Genomic DNA, 23,529 nt, shown 5'->3' with positions numbered 1-23,529 from the left:
GACAGATGCTTACACACACGATTTAGGCTGCACGACTTATCTGCAGGTGGTTAACCAATCAATAGTCTTTGCTGAATGACTGCGTGTGGACTGCAGCATGACGTGCATTCATGGCTGGATGACTGTGTTTTTTGTCAGGATTACTCTGTGTGTGTGTAGAATAAGAGTGAGTGTGTGACGATGGTGAACTTTGGACAGTACAGTCATCCTTTAACAGCCTCTAAACTACAACTACCACACTTACAGCAACGCACAAGGCTGATGACGTGTCCTCCACAACTTTTTATTTCAAACCTAAATCAGCCCCTCCTCTTCTCAGCTTTCCCACTCTTTCATCTTTTCTCACTCATTATAATTGTGTTAATGTACATTTTCTAAATCCTCCACCATCACCCAGTGCTTTTCCTCCTCTCCCCCCCCCCCCTTCCACCCCCACTCCTTGAAAGCTGGAAATCAGGACAGTTCAGCAGTGGAGGGGTTAAGAAGAACCCGGCCTTGTGATTGGCTGCCGGCCGGCGGTCTGAACCAGCCTACAGAAAAGAGGTAACCAGGCAACCTCAGAGAGGGAGAGAGAGAGAGGGAGAGGAAAGAAGAGGGGGCAGAGGAGCGAGGAGGGAAAAAAACGCGCTGAAAGAAGCCTGGCATAGTTTTGTGGGGATTGTGGAAAAAGATGTAACGAAGCTTGCAAGCGCTCTCACAGGGATGGAAAACTGGATTACTCTCCCTGCTGAAACACACTGTGGATGTCTGAATAAACCAGGAGGAGATACACGGGAATGAATGGATTCTAAAGCCTTTTCACAAAATGGGAACTAACTGCTCATTTTCGCTGTAGTGCAAAGGTAAGTGCGCCAGTGCAAACAGCATGAACGGATGCAGCATAAGTGACGAATTTAGTCCCGCTCCCGTGCACAGGGTCCACAAAGTGTGTACTTTTAGACCGGTGTGCCATAGTTAGTGTATGTGGTTCTTAAAGGAGCCTGTGGATTCAGTATGCTCTGCTCCTATCACTGCAATGAATTATCTATTGCTGCTGCTGCTGCTGCTGGTGCATCAGGAATTTACTGTGCGTGCGCGGTTGTGGGGGGAGTGACCCCCTCACTGAAAATGTGGTTAGGGGCCGTGTGTGTGTGTGTGTCTTTATGTCTGTGTGTTTGTTACTGTGTGATGTTAGGCGGGAGGAAAGACAGTGGTTTGCTGCATTCGGCATCTGTCTCCCCAGCGTGTGTGCGTCTCAGGGCGTCCTTCTGCCGGAGATTCATCACCATTATTCAGAATTATTTACTTGTAATGTGATAAAACAACAGCAAGTTTTTAATTCTGCATCAGTACGTGCACTTTAACGTGCTCTCTACGCCTTGTGTGTGCTAGTTTGTCTGCTCCTCTGCCCCCAACGAAAAAAAAATCAAGAGACTAGAGTACCCTGTCGCTGGCACTCGATGGTGACTTTTAGTAACATTTTTATACGTTATGCTATTTTTCTTTCCTGTTCTGAGTTTGTCTTTGATATACCTATTCACTAGTGGGTTTTTGTGACCTCTCTGTACTTAGCTTAACGGTTTATTTTATTTTTTACAAGTGACCACACATCTTTGAAAACTGTATTTCAGAAGCTTTCTAACCCTGCACGACTTAAAATGATGTTCCTGGTGTGTGTGTGGGTTTTATTCAGTTTGGAGGCTTGGCTCGCAGTGGGGGTGAGGTGAAATGAAGTGCAAGAGGTTATACCGATGTTGATGCAGTATTAGTGTAGGAATGTAGTCAATGGTGTGTAGGCTATAGCTGGTTCTTAGTCACTGGGTTTGGGCTGATGGAGAAAGAGAGAGAGAGGGAGAAAGCGACAGAGGGAAGGAGAGTTGAATGGGCGACCCGGTCAGTTTGCTTTGGGGGGCCCAGGCTCCGCTGCAGCTAAAAGACGCATTAATCATGAAGCTGTGGTGCTCTGCAGACCCTTACTCTCTCCACACTCTCTTTCAGTGTGCACACAGTCTGCATCAGTCACAGATATGTAGCTGGTGTATGTATGAATGTGAATGCTCCTGTCTACATGTTTCAATTGTGACTCCATTTACAATAAAATCCCTGCTCAGTGACTGCTTGGTTATGTCAAAGATGTAAAAATCAGTGTGTCACTCACAAGCATGGCAGGTGCAAACCAACCACCTGCATGTGTGTGTATGTATGAGTATCCTTACTCAGCAACTGTTCTTTTATTCTGAGGTACTGTCAGTCATTTGAGTACTTCCAAGTTTTGATATCTTAGATGGAAACATTGTTCTTCTTACTCCACCACATTTATAAATGTTTGTTAGTTATTAGTAAGCTACTCAACTGATTCAGATTAAACATGTAAAGGTTACATTAACATCATGACATTTGATTAATCTCTACAGGTTAAACTACTTAGCATGACCACTTACAACTTTGAAATAAAATACAGTATTAATAAATGGGTCATTGAATCAATAGCAGCCTGAAAAGCACCACCCCTCATAATGAGTACTTTTGCTAATTGCTGTAAGTACAATTTACAGTTTAGTCACTTAATTCTATTTAGTTGTAAAAGAAGAAATTTTAGAGCAGGATATTTTCTTTTTTGTTGATTATATTTGTATTGTAGTGCTGCTTCTTTAACTTGGGTAAAGGACTTGAATACTTTTTCCTCCACTGCCAAACAGACCTCTTACTTTTGCCTGTATGGGCCCAGCAGGCAACTCCAGGTCGTCATAGAAACCCACAGAGTATTGTGTGGAAACTCAATGAAAACACTGTTGAAGACTCTCTTTTCTCCCTCTTTCAATTCTCATCTCCGTCTGCTCCGTCTACAGCCTCCCTTTTCTTTTTGCCCATTCTCCGTCACTTTGCACAACCCAACCTTCCTCTCGCAATTTATGTTTTTCCAGTGCAGTATAGTGGGTCTTGTGTTTGTGTACTGTATAGCGGTAGACAATGTTCCTGAATTAACATTGGACTAAATCTTGAAACATAAAAGATCTCTTTTAGGCTGTGTAGTCTTGACATCAAGAAATCATTGGATGCTGGAGCTTAGTGTTCCGGTTCTTAAAGCTTTTCACAGCCTTTGCAAAAGCAGGCTTGTAACTGAATCTGTATCTCAGTTGGAGACATGGCGTACCTCTGATATCAAGAAAGCCTGCTTTTCACACAGAGTAGTTTTTTGCTGCACAGAAACTCATCTGACACCATGTAAATGTCTGCATAAAATGACTAGCTGTAAAAAGTAAAGTGCCTCCTGCAAAGAATTACATCAAGCTCAAGGCGTTTCTTGAACTGTGCTCTGTGTGAAGTATGACTAATGGCACTGCTACTTTCAAAGTAAGGGTGGCCATTGAGTACATAAAGGTACAGTGGATTTTGGTCAAATGTGTGTCCCGAAAACCTGAGGATACAACTCCTAGCAGGTTCTGGTTCAGGTTCCAGACCAGGTCCAGCTTTATCTGCCAGGAATTTAGCCAGGTGTATCGACCACAAGCTTTCATTAGACCCAACAGACAGAGGAACAATGTGTAGTGTATTTTTAATCAGCCAGTAAGAATGTGACAAATTACTGACTTGAACAACTGTGACAACCAAAAAGTTAAAATAGGATAAATTGGTCAAATTTCTCTCCTGTTTGCACAAGAGTTTTACTGTAACCTTATCTTTCACGTAGCTGCCTACTTTGCTGTGGCACCCCAGTGACACTTGTTGCTATGGATACAATTCAACGCTACAATAAACTGACAGCCTATTCAAGTTACCTGCTCGGCTCAACACTGGCTGTGTCTCAATGGTATTTCTTTAAATTAGCTGTGGTGAAAACAATGAGCTGGCAGCTGCAGCAGAATTAAACTTGTGCATGACGATAACTAACATTCAGCAAGTCCCCGGCCTTTATTACTTTCCCCTCCTGTATGACATGGAAGCACGATGGGAATTTTTTTTCTCACTTTATATCTAACTTGACAACAACAGGGTTCAGAGCTCAGATTTGTTTTCCTTTGCACCATTTCAGACAGGTTTAGTTGCTCTTGGGTCCATTTTGTACTGGTTTGTTTTTTGATGGATGCTACCATAAGGTCGACAATTCGATACAGTTTTGTTACAGGTTTGCTTTTCTTTTGTATCACCAAGGTTGTGTTTCAGTCAGCTCCTAGGTGAATGTTCCAAATCCAGATATGACTTAAATTGCATTTTTAGCTCAGAGGAGAGCTGCTGTGTAATATCAATTCATGTTTGACTTACTCCTCATCAGTGTGCACACACTTACATAGAGCTGTACAAACCTGTCCTTCCCAACAGCAGCAGGAAAATGGTGTCCAATATTAAAACATGTAGTCACTGTTATTCTCTGTGAGCTATTCCTCTTCCTTGGGCCTTTTGTATACTACCTCCTCTCGCCTCTGTACATATGTTGAACTTGGAGTGTCTCAGTGCAGCTCTGACTGAACCAGGTCTGACTGACCCCTCCGAATGAACCAAAGGTGCTGCAAAGGCACTATTCTTTTCTGTAACCTGTCTTCTTATCCCTTAAATGTGTGTCATTGTCAGGGGTAGAATTCTTACACAGTGGAAGCAGTAATAAAAAAACAGAAAAGACGACAGCACAGTGAATTCTATACTTGTTCTGCTGAGGTATTTTAAACAGGTTTTAACATGTTAAATATTGGTATTTTTCAGTAGGGGGTTCCTCTGTTACAGAGAGAGAGGAAAGAGGGAGAATTGACTGGCTCTTGGCTGGCTGCCCTTACCATTGATCCACATTCCTTGTGTGTGTGACATTCTCTCAGATATAATTGGCACTGAGAATATCTTTACAGCTCATTGGGTGTGTGTACGTGTGTGTGTGTACACCTTAATTCTTGGCCTTTATGTATTCATTGTGAGAAGAATGGGATGTGCATTTTTGATACCTGGCAAATCAATATTCACACAGATAACACACACATAAGCCTTGAGACACAGGATATGCACAGACCTGTCATCACCACCACTCATGATTACCTCCTGAATACAAACAGGCACACTAAAGGGCATTTCATGCACACACAGATACCCACAGAGGGGCTGTAAGAGAGCAGTGTAGTCCATCCAGATGTGCAGATTGAGCTGCCAGCTAATCTGCCTCTGCAGTCTGTAATCTCTGATCTTCTTAAAATGCCCACAATCTGTTCACACCACTGGGATTAGCATCTGCAGACACAACAACAGCACACACACACACATACTGTACTTTCACTGCCCATATATTGACCACGTGGGTTTGACTGCATGGGTTTGGCATGCTCTGCTTTTGTAGCCTGACTTTACAGCTCTAGACAGTGCTGACTGACTCCAACACAGAATAAGCAGATAAATAGAAGGCAATGCTATTTGTAGTTGCAGTTCTTTACTTGTTTGCAGAGAACCTTACTTATTAGTTATCAGGTATATAGCGTATCACCATCCATCACTAAGCAGGAATTGTACCATCATGTGAGTATGATTATGAGTGTGGGGGCATGTCAGAAGATACAACACATGTTAGAAGAGTTTAATTTGGAGTCCAAATTCAACCACACCAATCTCACATGTATCTTCATAGTTGCAGTAAATCAAAGAGTACATTCTGCTTTTTTCAGAAGACTGAAAAATGAATGAACAACCATGGCAATTACCTAATTTTTGTCCCTGACATCAGGCCTTTTCTAGCCCTTTTCTTTTCTGTACTTATATCACTGTTCCACATCTTTACCCTCACCGTGTCCCTTCTGTGTTTTCTCAGTCTCTGTCTTTGGTCCTTCCTACGGTGTGCTGCTATACCTCTCGCTCTCTCTGTCTCTCTCTGTCTCTGTCTCTTTCTCTATCTCTCTCTTTCTACTTCTCTCCCTTCATCTCTCTCTGCCTGTAGAGTAGCTTTGGGGATCCTCTTGTTTCAGATGAGATGTTGATTATGGAACAGAGACTCTCAAGTTTTTCCTTTTTTTCCCTCTTATTCACATCACCATTATTATTTCACATTGTCATTATCACATTTTCTTCCTTTTCTCCCTCCTGCTTTACATGTCTGGTTCTCCTGCTCTTTCCGTTTTCTAGCGAGCATCACTTTGGGATGAAATCACAAAGGTGTTCACTTTGTTAATGAGTTTTCACAGCAAACAAAAGCACTTTATAGCAGACATTTGCACATACACACACATACATAGGCATGCACCACACTGGAGTCACAGCACATTAACACTTCAATTAATTTAACGCGTTACATTCTCATTTCCCCAGAAGTCAAGATCCCTGACCACCCGCCTGCCTAAAACCACACACACACACACACACACACACACACACACATGTATGTGCCTCAGCAGATCCCAGCAGTATTTACATGCTCCCAGTGACATTTTAGGTGGTGGAGAGAAAGCGGCAAACAAAGCACCATAAATTATATTTTAATTTGTGTTCTCTGCCTTTCATCCAGCCATGTACAGAGGAAAGGAGATGCCTGGTTTTGTACGATATTCTTTATTCAAGGAATACAATAGATAATGAATGCATGTACAGCGTGCAGGAGGGAGTTTTTGCTGGGGGGTTTGTTAGCTACACTTCCCTGTGGAACAGCTCCACTGACTTCCACACTCGCAGTGAGACTGCAACAAAGTTAGAGAAAGAAATAGACAGAGAGAGGAATGGGAAGATGTTTTCCTTAGAGGATTTCCTCTTTATATTTCTCCCCCTCTTTCTTTCTCTCTTTGTCTGTCTTACTTTCTCTCCATCTGTGCTTTTCTGGGCTGCTCACTAATGAATTTTTAACCATCCCATGATTCTCCCCCTTGTCTCTCCTTTACTCTGTGTTTGTAAAGATTAGCCACAATTCAGTATCCATCATTAGCTACTATCTTCACTGCACCTAACCCACAGTGATGTTTCACAGTATGGTAACTTATTACATGGCAGGAGCAGTGCTGCAGTTTACTCAGTCATGTGGAAATGACATAGCCTGTCTGACCCCATCTTGTTTTGAAAGGCAAGGTGCTGTTAGCCTAATTCAGTTCTTTGTAGGAGGTGGTAGGGCTGCCTTGGGTGTCAAACATCAGTTAACGCGGATGACACTTGGAGGGAGAGGGGCTGAGTCTGGCATCTGTGTCCAGGACAGAAAAGCTGTCCCTGGGCCGGAACCACATCGCGAGCTGCCTCCCTGCAGCATCTGGTGCCCACGTCGCACAGCGCTTGCAAGGCTCAGAGGAGTGGGTGGGTGCCCAGATGCTCCTGCACTCAGCCTGCTGAGCTCACACTCTCTGACGTACACTGTCACACTTGCATAGGCCCGTCCATGACACACACACACACACACACACACACACACACACACACACACCACCTCATGCATTTTCACCCACTTACAAAGTTGTGTGCTTCAGCCCATGGCGCGCAGCCCTCCAGTGTCGCACCCAAGCACTTTTGTGATCACAGAATGGAGTTTTATGTGGTTTCACGGGTCATGAAATCTGCTCATCTCATAAACCAAGTTAAGTTTCAATTAAGGCAGAAACATAAAAATGATCAAAATGGGATCAGTTTTTTCATGCAGCATTAAAGCAACAGTGGAAAAACCTCTGAGGCTTTGGTTTTAGTGATTTTTAGATTTTTGCTCACTGTTCTCTACCTGTAACTGATCTTGTACACAGTCCTTTTGCATTTTGGTAACATAGTACTGAAAATATTAAATGAAACAAATTTTAATTAAATTTCTTCATACCACTGAAAGTACTTTTTATTAAAAAAGACACTAAAAGAAAATGAACTGAGGCATAAAAGAAAAGAAGCTGAGGTGAGGTTAAGGCTGAGGTGAGTAATAACTGAAGCATCTCAGTGTCAGTGGTGCTGCAGAGCTGTAAGTGGCCATTTCACCGCTCAGCCTCTGCCATTTATCCTCTGCGCTGAGCCGTCAGCACTCTTGTGTAAGAACACACACATGCAAAAACTTGGACACACACTGCTATTCTCTTTGCCCATCACGCTGCCTCCCACTGTGAACATAATACTCACATACGCTCTTTGGGCCATTCCCACTCCACCGTGCATTTAGAGAGGTGAGGAGATCAGAATGAATGCAGTCTGTCATGTTTCCAGTCAGTATCTCCAAAGGCCATTTTTGGATCTGCTGTGCAGAGGTCAGCCGCTTTGACCGCTGCAGCCACTACTGGCAAAGGATAAAGGAGAGGGTCTACTTTATGACTGAGCAGGCCTAATGTACTTAGAACTAGGTTCCATATTATCTACGGACCATGTTATTCCAGCAGTGATTGTGAAAATTGTCATCACTAAAGTTAATAATTTCTCATGTCACCTCACTGTACCTGAAATGGGACATGAGACGCAAATTCTGGCTACATCTAGGAATTTAAGTGCTTTAGATTTTTGTCACATCATTGAGGCCTTTGTCATATCACTATACCAATTTTGGAGGTTTGCCAGTGGACGTACTCAATTTACACTAAAAAAGAGCTCTACAGGACTAGCTTGTGATTTGATTTTCCCAGTAATGGACAGTTTCCCTTTACAGCCAAAGGACAACAATTTTCAATAATGCTGTAGGAATCTGTTTATAATTATGAAAATTTGTGAGATACCACACTTTTTATCACAAACACACTAAAGGAAATTGGTGCTAATTAATTACTCAGTTCTTCCTTACCCTTTGATCAACATTTCCACAGTTTTCATGCAAATCCATTCTTGTTCTACCAAGAGTATTTCTTCTTTTGGAAAGTGTCAGTCTCATGAACTTATCACATTCACAGCACTCTCACAAGCTGTTGCCTTATGTTCTTTATCAGTTCAAGAATGGCTATAATAATGTACTGCAGCAAAGGAAATTGTTGTTTATGTATCAATGTATTCACAAAAAGAAAAAAGAGACAGAAACATAGTTTTCTTAATACATTTATATATAAATATATTTATAATGTTGTTAATGCTTCCCTACTCACACAATCAGTACCTACCTAATGGCCCACCATAAATCCCTTTAGTGTCAGTATTTTTCACTGTTAAATGTTGTTTACTTGCAGTCATGTAAGAGGATTTGACCCACAGACACATAAATACACATTAGGAATAAAGATAAAATGAATCAGTCCTCACTTCACTGCTGGGAATTTTCAGCTCAAATCAACCCAGAGCTAGTTAGCATGGCTTTGTGCTTTAGATTGAGCTGTGAAAGTGGATCTTTGGCGCTAGCAGGAATGTATTTATTAGACTGGTATTTACAGGAAATGACATACAGCTGTACCATTCATTCTATGAAAGCCTAAAGTAGCTTAAAGCTGTATTAAGTTATTTTTGACTAACATTAGTCAGGAAGACTACAAAATAATCTCAAATTATGGAGCTGTGATACTACATCAGCTTATCAAGTTTGTATAGCTAAATTTGCAACTGTTGACAAACAGTAGTCTTCTTATCCAGCAGAAACAGAGCAACATGGGCATCCCATTAGAGTTCTCCTTCTTTCTACTTGTTCAAGTCCAGTATTTACTGGTGTTTTGTTCTTGGTGTGACCCACCAGCTGCTGAGGAAAATAAGTGGGTTTCTTTGGGTTACTGTTGGTTTAACTCTTCAGCTACTTATTCCTGTTGTTCCTCTGAAAAACAAGCCTGTGTAAGCTGTTGTGCTTGGAGGAATTTCCTGTGGTTTTATATGAGCTGGCATTGTTTTGTCATGTGAGACCAGCAAGTCAAATCAGTGAGCTGAAAGTGGCTGAAATCTGTGGACCTTCAGCCTCTGTTGTTGATTCTCAGTGGGATTAATAGAACTGTCAACCCTTTCATCCAACAGGGAGTCATATTATTCAGCATCAATATAAACAATGTGCTTACAGAAGCTTTAATGTATGTAAGCATATGGATGGAAAATGCACTCGGCAGATTCAACAAGCGTGTGTGTGTGCGCACGTGTGGGTGGGTGGTCAGCCTCTCAGTCAAAGGTCTTCTTTAAGGATAAATGGACGATTCAGTCACCTGCTCTCAGGTCATTTGTGCTCCTTGATTGACTTCCACTGAGCATCTACTGAACTGACACACACTGTCAAATGATGAGGAGGACATATAACTGAAGGGTAAATGAATTTTTTCAGTATAATAGTGCTTTTGATGGCCCTCTTACCCTTAGGCCATGACCCTTCTCTCCCTCTTTCTTATGCTCCCTCTCTCTCACACACACACACACACACACACACACCCTCCCACCCATTCTATATTTGAGCATTAAGATAGGCACCCCTCAATTAGCTGGATATGTTTCCAGATAACGACTCCTCTATCCATAGCAGTATGAGGGCTGATGAGTATGATAAGTAATTTTTGGGAACGATGGTGTTAAAAGACCACCCATCCAGCCATGGTGTGTATGTGTGTGTGTGTGTGTGTGTGTGCGTGTGTGTGTGTGCGCGCGCGCATGTGTGCCTATGTGTGCACATAAAGCTGGATTAATGGAATAGGCAAGATCTAAGAGCTGCAAGATTAAATGACTGTGAACTGATTTGATGGTTTCAATCACACACACCCATAATAGCCATGGCTGGAGCTGACAGAAATATTTGATAATACGATGTGGATGACTGGACCGCCATATTTGGGGTGTGTGTGTGTGTGTGTTTGTGTTTTAAAATAGCACACATGCTTTTCTTTTAGCAGTTTGCTGCTTCACATTACTTCAGTCTTCTGTGGCAGCTGGCAATAACAGCAACACTGTAAAAGAGATTGTACTTCTAAAGTGAGGAGAGACCGTTCTTCATTTATCTTCCCTTCGCATATTTTCTCATGCAACATTATGGATGCATGTCTGTAAGGAATGTGTGCTTTCAGCAACTTTTTCATATCGTAAAGAAGCAACGTGCTATAACATCCAGTACAATAAGCTGCATCCTTCAGGTGCAAGAAAAATGTCGTTATAGGTTAGAGGAAGAGGGTACAGTTTGAAGTATGTGTTTAAAAAGGAGCTACCTGATCAAAAACCACTTAAAGGTGGCAGAAAGAGAGAGAAGGAAGTCGGAAAAGGAGTGAATGACAGAGTGAGGAATAAAGAAGGAGCAGCAGGAAGTGAGAGACAGAGGGAAGTGAGGTGAGAAATGGTTGTGATTGCCTGGTGTGCCTCAGTGAGTTCTGCTGTGTTATTAGTCATACTACCTGCTGCTGTGATCTGCCCAGCTCACCTCACCCTGCCACCTGGCGTGTGCATGTGCCCTCATGCGTATGTGTGGGTGTCTAATGGGTTCTGGAGCTGGCGATGAGTCCACTGTCTCACTTTCCTCGCTCTCCCCTCCCCAGAGACACTCTGCTCACCCGGAGAAAACAGACTCTTACCTTGGCCTTTGCTGTAAATCGCCCCTCAAATGAGTTCTTGCCTTGATCCCCTCGAGCTGCTTTGGACCAGAGCTCTCTTGAGAGAACAACCTAATGATCCCCAGTCTGATAAACGGAGACCTGAGGAATGAATGGAAATATGTGCTAAAGGGAACATTTGAAGCATGTATTGTCTATCAAGTGGCCTTCCCCAAGAGTGGACCTCTTCACCAGAGTGGATTGACCTCTGCAATTTATTACCCATACCGCTGACATCCGTCACATCTCAGCCCTCTGGGACACACATGCAATAATAATATCACAGCAGCTGCATACAACTGGCCATATGATTGTCTGTCTGCTGCTGTGGCTGCCTGTAAGGTTTATTAAATGACTGACTGGGAGTTGTTATGGCTACCTTTATGGTTTTCTGTACAACATACTGCCTCCTACTGTGACGATAGGCGTTTGATTCATTATATGATTGGGTACCTGGTTCTCTGGCTGAGTGACTGGTGTATAAGTGGGAATATGGCCCCATGCCTATCCTTCAGCAACCCCACCTTCATCAGTAACCTAATGGATTTTTTGAAGGCTTTCCTTCCCTCTCCTCACAACCACTTTCATCCAGACTTCTCGATCAGTGTGTATCCAGTGTGTTAGATACCTCTGTAAGAAATGCATTTCCTCATGTAAATGTGGTAGCAGTTTTACATGGTGGTCTTATGTTAAACCCCCTGATTCACTTTTTTTGTAGGAAGTACCAATATGGTCCAAGCCTGAATTGAATGTCATTGCATAAATGTAAATGCTATGGCAGCACAAGGTTAATAAACCAAGAAATGCCATGGATGAGCCAATTTTAAGTTGTGATTCTTCTCATGTCAGATCACTCTGGAAAAATGTGTTTTCATTGATTTTTTTTTCTCCCTTTGCACTGCAGAGGTGAAAAAAGTAATACTCTGAAAGCCACAATAATCTTCACACAATAACGTATTATTAAATTTGCTGTATGGATAGCCAAACGCTTCACATACAACATGAGCAAAAATGACTTGAGTCAGAGCCAAAACCTGTTGGGTGCTGGTGGACTATATGAAGCATTCTTTATTCTATCTAATGAATTATGAAATGGATGAGAGCATTTATTGAAGAACCCTCTAGTGAGAACTGGGGGCGGGCATCTCTAGTGCTCATGATGGGCAAAATAAGTTAATAATCCATCAGCGATGCAGCCTTAAAAAGAACTGAGAACACTCTCCATCCATATCCTTACCTCAATATGAAGGTTCCACCACTTCTCACTTGCCAGATACCAAATATCACTTGAATATCGCAGCCCTATCCACAACAGTATTCTCATAGAATGGACTTTAATTATATGGCACTTTGATCCAAAGTTCCTTTTACAGTTTACCTCCCACTCACCCATTCACACATTCACTCACATATAGATGACAATGAGCTACCATGATAGATAAATGGGGTTCAGCTTTGTACTCAAGGATGCTTTGAGTTATGGACAAAAGGGGCCAAGGGTTTAACTGCCAGCCATGTGATCTACATGCTGAGCTGCAGTGGACACATATATATGTGAATAGAAGACTTGTGTTTGAAAGCCCAAAAGCCATCGCTTTAAGAGATAGATGGACCCAGCAATGTTGCAGACTTAATGTCTGAAAAGGGCTTTAGAGTGAGGTGTGCTGTAAGTGTGAGTTGTACTGTGTGTATCTATCCTGTGGAGTGTGTTGTGACTGGGCCCGGGGAGTTCTCAGGGGTGTAGCTGTAAATTAAGACAAGCAGCAGAGATGGGAGGGATAGAAGATAGGAAGAACACTTCCAGGTGTTGCAGAGCATTTAATCACTCACCTGTGAGACTAATGAGATGAGCCAGCAGACCACACACAAACACACACACCCATACATGCTCACACTTACACGTACACTCTTAGACTGGTGGGACTAATTACCCAAACTCCACCATGGTGAACGCACCACCACAGCACGGCTGGTAAAAGCTCATCCAAACACACATACAAATACACGACAGCTTGCTGCTGCCTCCCTAAGTCATTACACCGTTCATCTCCTGCTCCTTTCCCCATCTTGTTGCCATCTGAAGGAGATACAGAGGAGGAGGAGGAGAAAAAGAGAGCAGGGTGTTAGCTAGTAGGTCAGGCAGCAGATAGGTAGAGGCAGCTATTCTCATTGAAGGCTGTGGCTGCAGGCAGTGCTACAGGTAACAAACACATCAGTCACATACACAGCACACCTGTTACTGTACAGATGGCAAGCCCTGGGAGAGAGGCAGGCAGAGCAATGAAGAAAGATGAGCAATCAGACAGAGAGAGAAACGCAGAGGAGGAAAGACAAAGGGAAGGGAGGAATGATATTTTTCAGGGGTAGCTTGTTAAAGGAGATCGAGGAAGGGGAGACTGGGAGGCTGGTGGGGTGGGGTCAGGGGGGCTGCACCTGTTTGTGCACCACTGGGGTAGCAGGGGGAGAAGAGCTGAGGGGAAGAGGAGGAGGGAGAAAGGGAGGGATTTCCTCACCTGTGTCCTCTGCCTGAAGCAGATAAAGTTCTGTGTAATCTAGTGATTCTCTCTCTAGGCCCTCTGCACATCATTATACATAAATATACACACACATCCACATCTCTTCTTGTGACCTCTTTCTTTTTCTTTTTTCCCTCTCTCACACATGCAATAATCCTCTTCATTACCTGTATCCTCATCAAAGACACTAACATTCTCCAAAGCGCTTTCTGCTCTCAGATTTATCATTTATCATTTTGTTCTCTATAATCATGGAATAAAAGGTTTTTGTGTGTGTGTGTGTGTGTGTGTGTGTGTGTGTGTGTGCGTGTGTGTGTGCGCGTGTGCACATGCATGTAAATGTGTGTGCGCCCCCAGCTACATATCTTAATCTCATGTCTATTAGTATATTCAGAATTCTCCTTCAGCTGTTGGAGGCATCTGATAGGCTAATTTCACAGCCCCACTGGCCTTCATCTTGCTCCAGTAAGTGAAGAGGATGATGTCTCTTGGGAATAAGATGAGAGGAAAAAAAGAAGCCCCAGCCTTTTCTGTCTCAGTCGCTCTCTGAACAGATCTAGCTGAATTCTGAATGAGCTAAAGGTAGTCTGGAAAATACACATTTTGAATCAACACCATGTTTTGGGGACCTAAAGAACCCCTTAAATATTCTTTAAGGGAACATGATTAGATGGAGAACATGTGTGGTGCTTTGAGGAACAATGCCTGAAATTCTTCAAATTTCCAGTAGTAAAATACCATTCAACAAACTAAAGGGGTCTTTGAGAGATTACAGTTTTTTTTAAAATGCATTACTTGTGTCTTTTTCAGTAATTCTGTTGTTGCAAGAATTTAACATGACATTTCATGAGACATTTATGAATGTAGACCAAAATTCTTCCTTGTTTAACCACATAATATCAGTGAGACATGAAAAAAAGCCCAATTCAGCACTGGTGGTATGTTGTGAGGGTGTTAGAGTTTCTAGCAAAAATCCTTAAAATATAAATTAAAATATAATGTTTCTGTTAAAAATCTTATTCAGTATATGTATTTTATGGCTTTTTTATAATTTTAGAATGATAAAAAAGCCATCACTGATGATGAAACACAATCTTCAGAAGTGCAGACTTGTGTCTTATTCCTGAGAAGCTAAGAGGTCATGTCGAACACGGAGCATCCACTGGCCTTTAATATTAATCCACATAGATGCAGTGGAGCGCATACAGAGCACACACACTCAGTCTCAGCCTTGTCTGTGTGTTTGGCAGCGAGTGTTTGTGTCTTTGTATGTGTGTGTTCGAGAGAGTGTGAGAGAAGGAGGAGGACTGAGAGAATCAGATTGCCTATTCCAGTCACACAGATAGTCTTTTCACTCCTCAGCCTGTGACAGCACATTTCCTTCCCTCTTCATGCTTGTTGCCTCTTCTCTACCGGCTCTCTCTCCCTTTACCCTCCTCCTCTCTCCTCTCTCTCAAATGCAAATGCAAATTCAAATTAGCTTTATTGGCATGACAGGGATTTTTATATAACATAACATACAGAAGTGTAACAGCAAAATTCTTGTTGTTCTTTGTCTCTTTTAATCCCAGCTGCCTCGTTCACTTTTCCTTCTACTATCTTGCTCTCTGTCTGTCTCTCTCTCTCTCCTTCTCTCCCTCTATTCCTGTCCCCCTTTTGTTTTCCCCACACCCCTCCTCATCTCCCCTGGCCCTCTCTGTGCTGGTGTATGTATTGGTATCATTAGCAGCTGCACTATGATGGATGGCACTGAGAGGCTGGGCCCTGACGGGGTGGGACTCTGCTTTAGCACACTATCATTACCTGTACCACATACACATACATGCAGGCACACATACATACACACACACAAGCAAGGACTGATACCGTGTGTGTAGCTGTGTGTCTGCACCAATGAGTATTTACAACTAATGCATGTCTGGAACAAATGACGTCATTAAGATGCATGTGTACAGATGGAAAAATGATTATTGAATTTAAATATCACAGCTTTTCTCTCTGTCACACATATACACATACAAATACACACATAGAAACACACACAGCCTTTTCTGAGTTTTAAGAGGGTTGTATCGACTCAGAGTCCCACAGGGAACTGAATGCCAATAGCCCCTCTACTCTCTGTGAGAGTTCAGACAGACCAGCGGTCCAATAGACCACAGGGTGCTAAAAGGGTCTATTTCAAGCGCTGGCAGAAAGTTTCACCTCCAGGAACTTTCGCAGACTCCATATGCAGCATGAGATTTTTGCACATTGCCAGGGTTTGTGTGTGTGTGTGTGTGTGTGTGTCTGTGCACATGTGTATGTGTGTGATTTCGGCTTGAAATGTTTGTGCAAAGTTCAAAGAGTTTGGAATTCACAAATGGAAATTATGCAAATCGTTTCCTGAGTCTGACAAATCCTGTGGTGATTCATTCTGAGACTGTTGATGACATCAGAGGGTGCAGTGTTTATCTGGGTTTGATGTGTGTCTGTGTGCGTGTCTGCTTTGTGAGGGAAATATGGATGGACAGTCAACCAGTCCAACAGCAAACAAAGTATAGGTGTGAGATAAGAAAGTGTTAAATATCCAGCTTTCTGAGACTCACAGTGTGTGTGTGTGTGTGTGTGTGTGTGTGTGTGTGTGGTGTGTGTGTGTGTGTGTGTGATGAGGGGGCTGATCATGTTGTCAGAGTCCATAAGAAACAACACGGCCTTATTAAACACGGACAGTCAGTAAAGATTGATTTTGTTTGGCTGTCTGTGTTTTAACTGGAAGGGCAGGTGACTGTGACAGTGTGCGTGGGCGATTAGACACACGGGCAGGAGGCAGGAACTGTGACTGACGGATGGCTGCCAGTGGCAGGAGGCTGCACGGGGAGGCCCGGAGAGAAGTTGTACTTGTACCCCCTCAGGGATTTTTTTCCCAAGGGTTGAAGGGGGTAGATTGAACCCAGACATTCCCTCTGTGCTCTGTCTGGGCTCAGAGGACAGAGGTGGAGAATCTGTTTCTCTCCCTGCAGCACAGACAGAAACACTGACAGAGTTTGAAATCATTGATAAAACTCACCCGTTGGCTTCTCCAGATGTGCGTCGTGGTACAAGATGCTGGCTAGGGAGCTGCTCAGCCTGGGCTCGCCAGCGGCTTCTGAGTTGAGAAGTTTGGGGCTGTTATTGTTAAAGGTTTAGCCTAAAGCATCCTTAGCTTCTTTTAGTCACCAGCTATTCCTCTTCTTTGCCATCTAGTCCTTTCTCTTGTCTCTCTGACTGAGCAGAAGTGTGGTATTTTATTCTTTGAAGAACTTAAACATTCCCATGAGCTACAAACAAGTACTGTACGCTTATAGAGACAGAAATATACATTACACATGTGTATGTTTGGGTTATTGCTTTCATTACTGAGCCAGATTTTAGAGATAGAATAAGGCCAGATTGCTGTGGCACTAAACACTGAGTCAGGGGCCCAACCATGACTGGATGAATGTAACTGATAGAGGAAACAGAAGTTCTGTGTATTGGATCTGTTGAATCCTTAGAGTGGGCAGAACTGTGATGCAGTGATTTGCCGTGTTGCCTCACAGTTAAGATTCTTAGGTCTGAATCCACCAGCTGGCTGGGGCCTTTCTGTGTGGGTTCTGTATGTTGTCCTAGTTGCCTGGATCCAGACCACTAAATCCCATAGACTCAGACAGCTATGTAAGTCAGCTGGAAAAACAAATCAGGCAGGATTAATAATAGTATTCCATCCTCCTACATAGATACATCCATTAAAAACAGAAACAGTAAAATGGCAAAAAGCCCAATTGAGATCAAATGATTTTCATTAATTGCTTCTATCAACTGCAGCTTCCCTGTTGAAGACAATGCTGGATAAATATAAAAGAGTGATTCAGAAACCAATGCAGTCATAGGTTGACCCATGCATTGGTTTCCCTTGGGTCCTCCACTTTCCTCTAACAGTCCAAAGACATGCAAGTTGGAGGAAAAGGAAAAACTCTAAATTGCCCATAGGCATGAATACTTGTTGGTCTGCATGTCTGTGTATGTTAGCCTTGTGACAGACTGGTGTATTTGCCAAAATGTGTGTGTAAATCTTTGGTGGCTTCTATATTATGTAATGGTTACTGTGTCTGGACGAAATGATGCAGATACACAGTGAAGCAACAGTTGTCCCTTTCTGTATCTTTATTTCCCTTTTCATCTATCTATCTGCCTCTCTGTGTGCCTGCCTTTAGAGGCACAGTTTGAGAAGTCTGTGGTACATCTGTGTGTGTGTGTGTGTGTGTGTGTGTGTGTGTGTGCACGTGTGTGTTTGTGCAACAGCATCGCACGACACCATGATTAAGTGTTTTGAATAATTGATGATTGCATCCCTCATTAAGTCTCAGTCTACTGCTCCGGCAGGCTCCGGCTCTATTTTTATGCACCAGAATCCTCCTCTGTACTGTTCCACTCCACAGATGTAGCAAATCCATCACTCACTTTAGGCTCTGCTGATGGGGGTCCAGAGGGGCTGTGGGGGATCTAAATCATGTTGAGTGGACATTTTTAACAAGCCAACAGCACAATGAACTGTAGCTGGGTGATGATGGGTTTTCCAGCGCAGAGAGCAACCCCTGGCTTCAGAGCTGCTGGGGACACAGTGGTTGCAACAGACCAAACTGTAAAACAGGTTGTTGTGAAGCTGCAAGTGTGAACCTCCAGTCCTCTCTCCTCTATTTTGTCTGCTGTCATTCCCTGTACACAATTTATTTATTCATTCACCAACTGGTGATGCATAAAATTAAAGTAAGGATGCCATGAAAATAAATGAAAATGGTATTTACTTGTATCCGAAGGGTCGTGAGGAAATGATGGCCAGAAGGTCTGGTGCGTGTTTGTACCATACTCAGTTGATCATGAAAACCCATTACCATATTGCTGACATTAGCCTGCTTCTGTGCACTATAAGCAACCATAAATCACTAAATCATTCCTGGAGAAGATGGAGCTATAGTCCCACCTCCACATGTTGCTGAGTGGTGGGAATGATGTGCAAAGCCCCTCTGAAGTCATACATCCTTAGAGATGCACAGCAGAAGGTCTGGACCTGAGTAAAAGCATGCATTGCTAAATTACCAGTCACACTCAAATTGCAGTGGAGCTCAGCAAAATAGAATGTGTCTTACAAGTGTAAATAGTGCAGATGAAACTGATGTAGACTGTTGAATAGAATAGTAGTGTGGGGTTGAAGGAGGCAGCGAGGGGATCAGACTGACAGACAGACAGAGGGGTGGAATCAGTGAGCGTGTTTAATAAAGGCATATCCACAGTATGTCAGCAAAGCTGCAGCTTCCTCTATGCATGAAAAAGTCTTACACACATTGTTGAGCAGGACCAATTTACATTTTAGCACATTAACAAGGCAGAGAAGACACACACACACGGGAGGTGCAAGGAGAATGAGATTCATTTTCATCTATTTCCCCTTAAAACATGAAAAAGAAGGAATTCCCAAAAGAGAGTACGGCGCTTTGATATCTACAGGCCCGTGTCTGTAAATAGGTTAGGTGAAGACAATGTAAACCGTATGTGTTTCTATGTGTGTGTGCAAGTTTTTGTGTTAATTTGCAATTGCACGTGCATGTGAATCTGTCATCTTATGGGGTATCCTATTTCTGGCAGGAGATTGTGGGTGGGAAAGTGTATGTGTGTGAGTATGTTGATCTTTTCCTGATGAGGCCTCTGCTGAATGTTCCTTCCTTCCTTGGAGCCATGTGGAGTACCTACAGTGGCTCAGAGCCCATGTTTCCATGTTTTCCCTCCTGCAGTGTGCTGTTGTGCTGGCTGGTGGCCTGGCTGACTGCCTGCTGAACTAACTGCACTGCTGTTCTTATAGGCCTCCAGGCCTGCTGCAATAGCTGGTGCTTTATCCACTAGACAGCTGCAGCAACAATTTTGAGGCGTTGTTTGTATGTGGTACAGATGTAACCACTGTTGAGGTCCCAGTTTTTATTTTTCCTGCTTCAACCTCAAGAGGAATTGTCTGAAATACAGCATTTCTAATGTGGTGTGGGGGGTGTAATGGCTGTTTAGATCAATGTCAAAAATGCCCTTTTTACCACAGGCCTAGTATATCAGACTTTAGCTGTGCTACGGTGTGTTGAGCTGTGATCATATGTATGTATTTTGACAGCAGGTGATAATTGCAATGACCCATGATGTCGTGTCCCTGCTTGTCAGCCAAGCAGTATCAGTTTCAACCAAACCCTGCAAATGCACTGTGTGGCTGTGTGGTTCAGCTGGGTGGATTTTTAATCTTCAAGTCTTGCTATGTTCAGCATTTAGTATGTAGTTTTGAGGATTCAAAGTAATGTAAGAGTTTCTGTGGTTTGTTTCATTTCTCTGTTCTTGCTCTTAGTTTCATCTAACAGGAGCTTGATCATTCTCCGGCAACCACATCAGAACTGTGTTTGTTGTGTTAGGTTAATGCTATCAAGATTATTTTGGAACAGCTTGCTGCAACTAATGATAATTTTCATTAACTACCAATTATTTTCTAGATTAATTGATTAATTTTTAAATTAGTATTGGCTCTATAAAATGACCAAAAATAATGAAGATGACCATGACAGAAATATTGTAATACCACGTCAAATCTCAATCCCAGTCTAATCAATCAGTGTCGTTTGTGACACTGATTGATTAGAATTTGGTCAATTAAAAACATATATTGACAAACAAGTTGGCAATGACAACTCAAGTGAAATAAGTTCCAGTACATCTTCCTCCAACCAGTTCATTGTGGCTATTACTTCTTCCATTCCTCTCTTTTAATATTCCCTTGCAGAACCCACCATAGTTTTTTTTTGTTTTTGTTTTTTTTTGTTTTGTTTGTTTTTACACAACATGGAGTATCTGTGATTCTTAAGTAAAAAACAAGATTTCAGTCTGTCCTTTCTGTCTGTGGCCCTTTTCACAGACACAGTGGGCTACTCTGAAGAAAATGTGTTAGTGGATCAGGATTATGTTTAATCTTTTAATTTTTGTTTGGCTGATGATTGAAGAATAAATAAATGATGAATCAATCATTGATCATTGACGTGGCTGTCATTCGATTGAAGAAAATAACCTTTAGTTTATTTCCCAAATCAGTACCCGCATCGCACACAACCCTGGATGGCCTTCTTTGCAGTTTCCATTTAGTCACCATCTCCATCTGTCTATCAATCATATTTTTAATGCTGATCTTGCACCAAATGTGAGATATGGATAAATGACACTGCACTTCATTTATTGCTGGCTGAGTGTTGGGCAAAGTGCAGTCATACCCAACAGTTATATGGGTGCGATACCGAACTTTAACCCAACGCTCATATTCTCAGGTCTCTATCTCGTTGTCTCTCTCTGTCTCTGTCTTTTTCTCTTGCCCACACACACAAACACACATAGTCTCCTGACTCATTCACCCATTGGTGTGTCTTGTCCTCTAACCTCTATTAGTTGATCTTTCACCCTTTCTTCACTTCCTTTCCTGCACACTCTGATTTATTCTTCACGGCTCTCTGTCTCTTCGTTACTTGGTTCGACTACCAGAGTTGAGTGGACACTGTATTTTGCCTGCTGCACATCTTTAACTGGTAGGTCTCAGTATTTCATATCTCTAGTTTTTGCTGTGGAAGTAAACCTTTTTTTTCCAAATAGAATAGATGTTGACTGACATTTATATCTCTCTTTGGTTTGCTAGTGTGCTCTATCAATCAAGACCACATGGGTTCCTAAATTACATTTGATTGTGTCTTATTGTTGATGTAGTTAAAAGAAAGATTGCTCCTTTACCATTCAGACATCTGAACCATGGCAGAAAGTAACATGGGATAACCTTTTGTGCACACAGTCATGGTTATTCATTAACAAGTACAGCTTAGATGAGAAATGTGTTGCTGATAAAGACTCTGAAATGGTGTCAGGGTACAAAGGTGGTGTTGGTGAAGGGGGGAGAAGAGGGTGTGGGAGAGGAGGCTGAGGATGGACAGAACAGGTAGTGAGAAAGGTGTAGAGGTGGTCTATATGATTATTCATTATTGAGATGGCAGGAGAGCTGAATGAGTACAGCCACTAATCTAACTCTGAGCCTGATGGACAGAACACAATTACCCTGAGAGAGCGGGAGGTGGGCAAGAGAGAGAGAGAGAGGGGAGGATAGAGAGCCAGCAACCCCCCCTCCTTTTCTTTTTTCTTTCCTATTCGGCTGGCAGACTTTACTGTAGCTGCAGATGATTTCTGGGCATTAAGCTCCTGTTGGCAGCATCCTGTTTATCAAGTCACACAAATACAGTTAAAGCGCACACACGCAGGCAGATCCTCCTCACATCACCCACTCGCGGCTGTTGGCAGCGCCCCATTTACGGACGTCCAATTTACTGCTCGTGCCCTTCTCATCCTTCCTTCCAGTCTGTGTCTGTGTTTCTTCTGGTATGGCTTCAGATTGCTGTCTAAATCCAGACACACTAAGCCATGTTCACATCCTACTCTGCTGCTACTTTTAGCTTACATGCTGATTCCAGGTCAAACCACCACTACAGTGTTCGTGATGGCTTTTCATGGTGCTGCTCTTTCCTTCATGTTATCTGTGTGTGTATACGAGGCAGGGAATTTGTGCAGCGAGTCATAGGACTGCTTTTCTTTTTTCTTTCTTTCTTTTTTTTTTTTTTTGAAAAATTAGCCTGGTCTCCCCTTCAGGGACTGTAGCTTAGATGTAGAACTCTTCCCTGTGTCTCCGGAGGAACAACCATATGTCTGGAGCCTTGGAGACGTCTGGAGAGTGGTGCTGCAGCAGATTTTTCATTTTCAGCCACAGAGTCTCGTTTCTTGCTCATTTTCACAAGTGGGCCAGTGGCTGTTTTGTTTTCAGTGACTGAATGGGTTGGATTTCTTCAACAAAGTGAGTAGTGCTCTCACAGGAGCAGTTTATCAGACAGAACCTGTGCTCTGAACTAATTTAACATTTTTTTGATTCTTGATATAGTTTTGATTATACGTTCAATGTTACACCACAGAGGCATATCTTTGAATCTGTGTTTTTGTAGTTTTTGAAAAAAAAAAAAAAAACAGCTATTTTCTGGACTGAGGCAGTGAGGGGGTTTGTAGACTGCCTCTTTTCTGGTCCAAGTCGAGGATTAACAGGCTGCCTTTCTTAAACACAAGCTCCAGATGCTGCTTGAAAGACTTTGCAGCTAGAAGGAGACGAACAAATTCAGAGAACAAAAAGGAAAGGGGGACAGAAGGGGACATGTTCAGGGTTACAGCTGAAGCCGCTCAAACTCCATCCTTTCTGTTCTGATTTTACTTCCTTGGGCTTTTTTCTCTCCCCTTTTACCCCTTTCTCATTATCTTATTCACCCACTCTATGTTCCCTCACCCCTCACTTTCTTTCCACTCTGTTCATTTCTCTTCCCTCTAACCCCTCTCTCTTCATACTCGCTCTCTCTCCATCCATTTGGTGGAACAGTGCTGCTGATAATGCCTGTAATTGGAGTGACTCACACTCTTCCAGTGTGTTTGGACCAGATAAAGAATATTGTCAGCATTTTGCCGACATGGCCTCTGCTGGCAGAATTAAATGGACTCTGTTCTGTTCTGTCTGCAGCAAATTAAAAGCCTCTCAATTCATCTGTTCTCGCCCGAGGCTTACAGGGGCC

General features: G+C 42.7%; 1 protein-coding gene across 1 annotated transcript in view; it reads left to right on the top strand.

Annotated features, from left to right (window-relative positions):
* The first annotated feature begins 590 nt into the window (after nt 1-590).
* dab1a (DAB adaptor protein 1a) overlaps nt 591-23,529 on the top strand; it is a 69,885-nt gene continuing 46,946 nt past the window's right edge. The window contains exon 1 of the mRNA XM_051077316.1: nt 591-842. The gene's annotated coding sequence lies outside the window, so the exon portion shown is untranslated. The remainder of the gene's footprint in view (nt 843-23,529) is intronic.

This window comes from Lates calcarifer, linkage group LG17, assembly GCF_001640805.2.
Source record: "Lates calcarifer isolate ASB-BC8 linkage group LG17, TLL_Latcal_v3, whole genome shotgun sequence".
Taxonomy (NCBI): Eukaryota; Metazoa; Chordata; class Actinopteri; family Centropomidae; genus Lates; species Lates calcarifer.
Note: the sequence above shows the minus strand (reverse complement) of the source record. Positions and strands in the feature narration are given on the sequence as shown.